Source organism: Vipera ursinii (assembly GCF_947247035.1).
Source record: "Vipera ursinii genome assembly, chromosome: 5".
NCBI lineage: Eukaryota > Metazoa > Chordata > Lepidosauria > Squamata > Viperidae > Vipera > Vipera ursinii.
Window position 1 is genome coordinate 8,656,130 of NC_139518.1, and position 7,750 is coordinate 8,663,879.

Here is a 7,750-nt window from a genome sequence, read left to right on the forward strand (position 1 = left end):
TGCTCCGCGAGCTGCATTGGCTACCAGTTGTCTTCCAGGTGAGGTTCAAGGTGTTAGTAATGACCTACAAAGCCCTTCATGGCATGGGTCCGGAATACCTTGGGGAGCACCTGCAGCCGGCGTCAACTTCCCTCCGCCTAGTACGCTCCCACAGAGAGGGCCTCCTCAGGGTGCCACCAGTCAGAGAATGCCGACTGGTGGCCTCCAGGGGGAGGACGTTCTCTGTGGGTGCACCGGATTTATGGAACCATCTTCCGGTCGAGCTCCGGATGGCGCCCGATCTCCGCTCCTTCCGGCGCGATCTTAAAACCCATCTCTTTAAACAAGCTGGCCTGGCCTGATGGGACGGGGTGGGATTTTTATAAATGAACTTCAATTTTTAATCTGTATTAATTTATTATGGGCATTGTTTAATCACGTTTTAATAATTTTTAATTTTTGTATCTAGTTTTTATGTATTGCCCTGTTCACCGCCCTGAGTCCTCCGGGAGAAGGGCGGTATATAAATTAAATTAATAAAAAAGAAAAGAAAAAAAGAAAATAGATGATGGGACTTACCAGAGAGAATACTTAAAAAAGAAACATTTGTTTGAATATGGTTAAAGAAATAGAAAAGTTTTGGAATATGTATGTCACTCTAAGAGGGATGATTTCCCTAAATGTAATATAGTTTGCTTTTTTTCCCTTTTTTGTTCTCTTTCTTGATATGAGTAATATAAAAAAGTTTAAATGACTTAGATAAAGGAAATGTTTTAGATATTTAAATGTGATTGAATTTAAGAAAATTATAATGGATAAAAAATATTTTGAATAAGAGTTAAAGGACTAGATGGCTAGATGTATTAAATGGAATGTTTAAAGATTAAACATATTTTTAATTATGGTTAAAAAGAATAAATTTAGGAAATAAATATATATTAGCTTAGGAGGGATATATATTTTAAGTAGTATGTTATTTTTTATGTTTCTTTACTCTTGCTTTTCTTTCTTTTTTCTACTGTTTTATCTATTCTTTAAGAAATGTGGAGATGTTTCATATGGAAAAATAGAGTTAAATTCTTAAATGTAATTAATTTTTGAGAAAATCTTAACCAGTAAGAATATCTAGAATTTGGTGGGAGAAACAAATTAAAATAAGGACTGTAACAGGATCTATGATAAGGCAACCGGAATGATTGGATAGAAAAAAAAATATTATATTGATGTGATTATTATGTTTAGGATTATTGGGAAAAAATTATTTATTTATTTATTTAGATTTATATACCGCCCTTTCCCGAAGGACTCAGGGTGGTTTACAGGGCATTTAAAAACAGTCAATACAAACGTTAAAACAAATTAAAAGAGATTAAATAGAACCCTGAGAAAATTAAAACCCAGTTAAAATTAAAATGAAAAATATTCTCAGCCTGGGCCAGAGAGCTCGAAGAGCCAGGTCTTCAGGTCCCGGCGGAATGAACGGAGGTTGGGGGCAGTCCTAAGCTCCGCAGACAGCTGGTTCCACAGGGCAGGCGCACCCACTGAGAAGGCCCTACCCCTGGGTGTTACCCACCGGCAGTCTTTAACCGGCGGCACCCTGAGGAGACCCTCCCTGTGGGAGCGCACTGGACGAAGGGAACTTGATGCTGGCAGCAGGTGTTCCCTCAAATATCCCGGACCCTCGCCATTTAGGGCTTTATAGGTCATCACCAGCACCTTGAATCTCACCCGAAGGGCAACTAGAAGCCAATGCAGCTCGCGGAGTAGAGGTGTTACATGGGAGTATCGGGAGACCCCCCATCACGACTCGCGCGGCTGCATTCGGCACCAGTTGAAGCCTCCGGGTGGTCCTCAAGGGCAGCCCCATGTAGAGAGCGTTGCAGTAGTCTAAACGGGAGGTCACAAGCGCATGAGTGACTGTGCGTAGGGCATATCGGTCCAGGTAGGGTCGCAACTGGCGCACCAGGCGAACCTGGGCAAAAGCCCCCCTGGTCACGGCTCCTATATGGTCTTCAAAAGTGAGCTGCGAATCCAGGAGGACGCCCAAGTTGCGAGCCCTATCAACGGGGGGTAACACCTCACCCCCCATCGTTAGAGATGGAATAGTCTGGTTGACCCGAGATGCCAGTATGCACAGCCACTCAGTCTTGGCAGGATTGAGACGAAGCCTGTTTCTCCTCATCCAGACCCGGACCGCTTCCAGGCAACGGGACATCACGGCGAGGGCATCGCTGGGTTGGTTTGGGGTGGAGAAAAAAAGTTGGGTATCATCAGCGTACTGATGATACCCCACCCCAAAACCACGAATGATCTCGCCCAGCGGCTTCATATGGATGTTGAACAGGAGGGGCGAGAGAACCGACCCCTGAGGGACTCCACAAACAAGAGGCCTCGGGGCGGACCTCTGCCCTCCCGTCAACACCGACTGCGAGCGGCCCAGGAGATAGGAGGAGAACCACCACAAAACAGTGCCTCCCACTCCCAACCCCCTGAGACGCCGCAGTAGGATACCATGGTCGATGGTATCGAAAGCCGCTGAGAGGTCTAATAGGACTAGGACAGAGGAACAACCCCTGTCCTGAGCCCGCCAGAGATCATTCACCAGCGCGACCAATGCCGTCTCCGTGCTGTGCCCAGGCCTGAAACCCGATTGGTACGGGTCCAGATAATCAGTTAATTATAATTATATATTGTTATCTATCAAAACAATAAGAATTGTATTAACTCAATGTTTGCAAAAGAGGATATTTTGGGAAAAGAGGAAATCAACTAAAACTATTATGTGAATTATGGATTATAGAAATCAGTGATTGTTTTACAAATGTAATCCAGACAACACACTGTTCACAAATTATTAAGTGATTTATGTTTTTTTAAAAATCAATAAAATATATTACAAAAAAAGAGTATTGCATCCATGTCAGAGCCTTGGGATACCCTATTTGACCATAGGTCCACCTGTCTGGCCTTGTCATCATTTTTTTTTCTGAAAAAGGCTCCCTGAGGTGACCCCCAAAGTGGTACCTTCATAGAGAACTTTGTTTTACATTTGTTCCAAGGATGTCACATCTAACAAAGTGATTCAACCCGCTTTCATCATTTTATATTTTCAGGAACAGGGGAATAGAATAGAATAGAATAGAATAGAATAGAATAGAATAGAATAGAATAGAATAGAATAGAATAGAATAGAATAGAATAGAATAGAATAGAATAGAATAGAATAGAATAGAATAGAATAGAATAGAATAGAGCTGGAAGGGACCTTGGAGGTCTTCTAGTCCAGCCCCCTGCTCAAGCAGGAGAACCTATACCATCTCAGACAGGTGATTGTCTAGTCTCTTCTTAAAAATTTCCAGTGATGGAGCGCCCACGATTTCTGGGGGCAAGCTGTTCCACTGTTTGATTGTCCTCACTGTCAGGAAGTTTCTCCTTAATTCCAGGTTGCTTCTCTCTTTGATCAGTTCCCAACCATCGTTTCTCATCCTTCCCTTTGGTGCTTTGGTGAACAACCTGGCCCCCTCTGCCTTGTGGCAGCCCCTCAGACACTGGAACACTGCTGCTATCATGTCTCCCCTATTTCTTCTTTTCTTTATACTAGCCAAATCCAAGTCCTGCAGCCGTTCCTCATATGTTTTAGCTCCAGGCCTTTGATCATCTTAGTTGCTCTACTCTGAATTTTTTTTCCAAACTCTCAACATCTTTTTTGTGATTGGCTGCAGTATTCCAGGTGTGGTCTTACTAGGGCTTTGTAAAGCAGTACTAGTACTAGTACATTCAGGATTGAAGCATATAGGAAAACTTTATGCAACCCAGAATGAAACTCAGCCTCCTATCACACTGAATGGGCTGTGTGAATCACCGCGGGTGCATTGAGCAGTGACCCTAAACATGGATGGTCTTGTAGATGAGTAGATAACTAACAGACTAATGGAGTGCATCTAAAGGGTCAACTACTTTAGCAGCTGTAATGGACTCCAGGTCAGTAAACCCTTAAGCAAAGCAAATGATCCTTGAGAAAGAAGTGCTTTGCTTTCTTCTAAGAGCAATACCAGTAACATAATTCATGCTAAGTAATCTGAGCTTATATTTGTTTTCATATCCTCTGATCACAGAGAGATGGATATGTTGATTGGCCCTCAATAAGGTCACTTCTAGCTTAATGGTGCTCATTTATTATGGCAGTTGAGCTTGCCAGAAACATAACAGATCAAAATGGATTACATTATTAGGGAAAGGGGAAAAATATTGTTAAGAGACTGGACAGATTGTTTAAAACACTTGCATTGGCATCATCAAGATGATCCATTTATACTTTCAGCAATAGAGTGTCTAGTCTAAAGCTGGTTTAAGCTTTGTCATCCTGATGGCTAAACTCTTCATCTTGAGACTTCAGTGCAAAATAACAGTAGATGTTTCCATGATGACCTGCAGATGTGTTGGGACCACAATTGCCAGAGAGATCTTAAGACTAGATATCCAGAAATTGTTACTCTACAGTTTATCTCTGGTATCTTAATATGTTGGGTCTATGGCTACCGGAATTCTCTGCCAATAATGACCAGGCATAGGTGGTCCTCGACTTGTGACCAAGTTTTTAATTGATAAATGAGACAGTTGTGAAGTGAGTTTTGTCCCATTTTGTGACTTTTCTTGCCAGAGCTGTTAAGTGAATCACTGCAATCGTTAAGTTAGTAGCATAGCTGTTAAGTGAATCTGCCCCTCCCCATTGTCTCGGCTTGTCATAAGGTCACAAAAGAGGGTCACATGATCCCAGGATACTTCAACTGTCATAAATACATGCCAATTGCAAGTGTCCAAATTTTGATTATGTGACCATGGGGATGCTGCAACAGTAGTACTTATGAAAACCAGCCATAAGTCACATTTTTTAAAAAAAGAATTTTACTGAATTTTATAGGGTTAAGAATAAGATAGGGTTGGGGTTGGGGTTTAGGCTGGGGTTGGGATCGGGGTTGGGATCAACATTGGGGGTTATCCCCCAGTAACATTTTTAATATTTAGCAAACAATATTGTCTGGGTACATATGTTTAGGTAACAATAATTAATATAGTACTAGATAACAGTAGTATGATTGGTTATCATAGACAGTATTAATTAATCAATGTATAACATTCTTCTTACTAGTATGTATTCAAAATAACATATCACATTCCTTTCTCCCTAGTTCATTTTCCAAACCATTGATAGAAATTATCCCATGTTCTAAAGTAAAACTGAATCTTCTTCCTCTTTAATCTCTAAAGTCAATCTATCCATTTCTGCACATTCTAAAATTTTCTTGATTAATACCTCTTCAGTTGGTAAGTTTTCATTTTTCTAATATTGGGCAAATACAATTCTCGCTGCTGTTAATACATGTGGTATTAAATATTCGCTCTCCTTCTCATAAAGGTAAAGGTATGTTGGAGCATTCACCACTTCTGGAGGCAGATTGTTCCACTGATTAATTGTTCTAACTGTCAGGAAATTTCTCCTTAGTTCTAGGTTGCTTCTCTCCTTGACTAGTTTCCATCCATTGCTTCTTGTTTGAGAACTACATTTTTTTTTCTTTATATTTTAACGGTTCATCTCTTACTTTTCTCAGAATCTCATCTCTTATGAAACTTTTAAGAAATCTAATGTGCACTTCCCTAGGCACTTTATTTCTTCTAGCATAATTTGAATTGACTCTATAAATCTGATCCAATTCTCCTTCCATTTGTACTTTCCTAATTCCTAAAGTGTCTGCCAGTAACTCAGTTATCAAATCTAAAAGATCCTCTTCCTTATCTTCTATTATATTTTGGAATCTTAGAAAATATGAGGCCTTTTTCATTTCTATAACCACTAACTAGTCTTCTAGTTCTCTGTTTATTTGCACCAATTTTTCATTTTCATCTTTTAAGGCTTCTAGTTTCTGGTCAACTTCAACTGATTTATCTTCCATTTTTTGAATTCTTTGCTGATTAACTGTAATCATCTGTTTAAAATTTTCAATTTGGGAACCTCTATTGTTAATGTTTTGATTCATTTTATCAAGGTCATTTTTCAACTCTTCATGGATTTTCATTGAAGTTGCCATCTGAGCTGCAATTGCTTGCAAAATTGCTTGAGTATCTTTCTGGAGGGTATCCGTCTTGTCTTGCAGAAGCATTGTCGTAATTGATCTCTGATATACTGGACTTGCAGAAGTCGAAGCAGGAGCAGAGGATCCTTTTTCCCCAAGTTTGGATAGATTTGAAATGCTCATCTTCATATATTGTAATTCATCAGGTAGCCAAATGGCCACATTTTATAATCCAATAGGCTCCTATTAATTAGGAGAGGCAATCCAAAAAAGTAGTTGAAAATAAAAAAAAGAGGAAGGAAAAATAAAAATAGCAGCAGGGCAAAAAGAAGGGAAAAAAGGAGGGGGAAAATGCTCTAAAAGTAAAAAAAAGAAGAAAGAAAAAGGGAGAAAAGTGTCAAAATTATAATCCACCAAATTCTGTTCTAGGTAATTTCTTAATTTTCAATTCTTCTAAAGTAGCTTATTATAGTTCCAAAACACGCTGTATTTGTAATCCAGGGAAGTCAGATGGCTCCAAATACTATTTTATTTATAGTTATAGTCTATCTTGTGAAACCAGGTAAAACAAAAATAAAGTCTTTTCTCCAGCAAAGTTTTCAAGGACTTTCAGATAAGCAATGTCTGCATACAGCCAAAATTTTAATCTAAGTATATTCCAGTCAAGGGAAGCTGGACATAGTTCTCACTTTCACCACAAGGTGGCACTAGATGTCCATTCCCAGCACATTTGGAAAAAATAATAATCAAAAGTAAAAAGAGATTTAAAAAGTAAAAGTTGTTAGTGGCTTCCAAACAAAAAGCAAACACAAAAAAATCTCTATAAGAGCAGGAGCTTCCCAAATTATCTTATGCCTCAGACAGCTTTACAATATAGAAAGTTTTTAGTTTGCCAAAAAGCTTAAACTGCCGCTTAAATTCAGGAGGAGGGGTAAGAAGAAAGAATTCCACCCCCTCCCTAAAAGTAAAGGCTTCACTCTCGAGCTGTAAAAGAGCTATTTGCCAAACTGATATCAACTTCTAGTGAGAAAGGAGAAGTATTCTCACCTAGATCAGCTGTTTGCTGCCACTTTAAGATTCTTTGTCTCCAACAAACAGCCGATAATGGGCTCCTTTGTATTCAGCGAGCTGGCTACTACCGGCAGTCTTCAAAGCTTCACCCCTTGGTAGCCACCTCTCCTGGGTGACCTTCAGTCCAATTGGACCTACCGGCAGGCAAAAATCAGACCCGGGGAGAGGAGAATCATTCCCCGGGGGCTATCCTTGAGTGACATCACCGGAAATTTTCAGTGCCACTGTAACTTCAAATGGTCACTAAATGAGCCCTATCCCAAAAATAAGCCCTAGTTTTGGGGTGAGGCACACACCTAAAAATCAAGCTAGGGTGGGGGTGGAGGTGCGGAGCTGCCCCACCCATTCTGCACCCACTTACCTTGTTGCCAGGCCTCTCCTCACCGGCCCACTTCTGAGGCCTCTTCTGTAGCCAGTCCTGCATTTCTCAGTCAGGGCTTTCCTGAAGGCCTGCGCAGCCAAGAACCAAGCTATGGATTCAATCCATAAGATCGGTACTCGGCTGCTTAGGTCTTCTGGAAAGGCCTGACTGCATAATTCAGGCCCGAATGCAGCTGCAGAACCTCAGCCCCAGAAGAAGTGGGGCTGTCGATGCCGGGGGTGAGGTAAGACCTACCCCGAAAATAAGA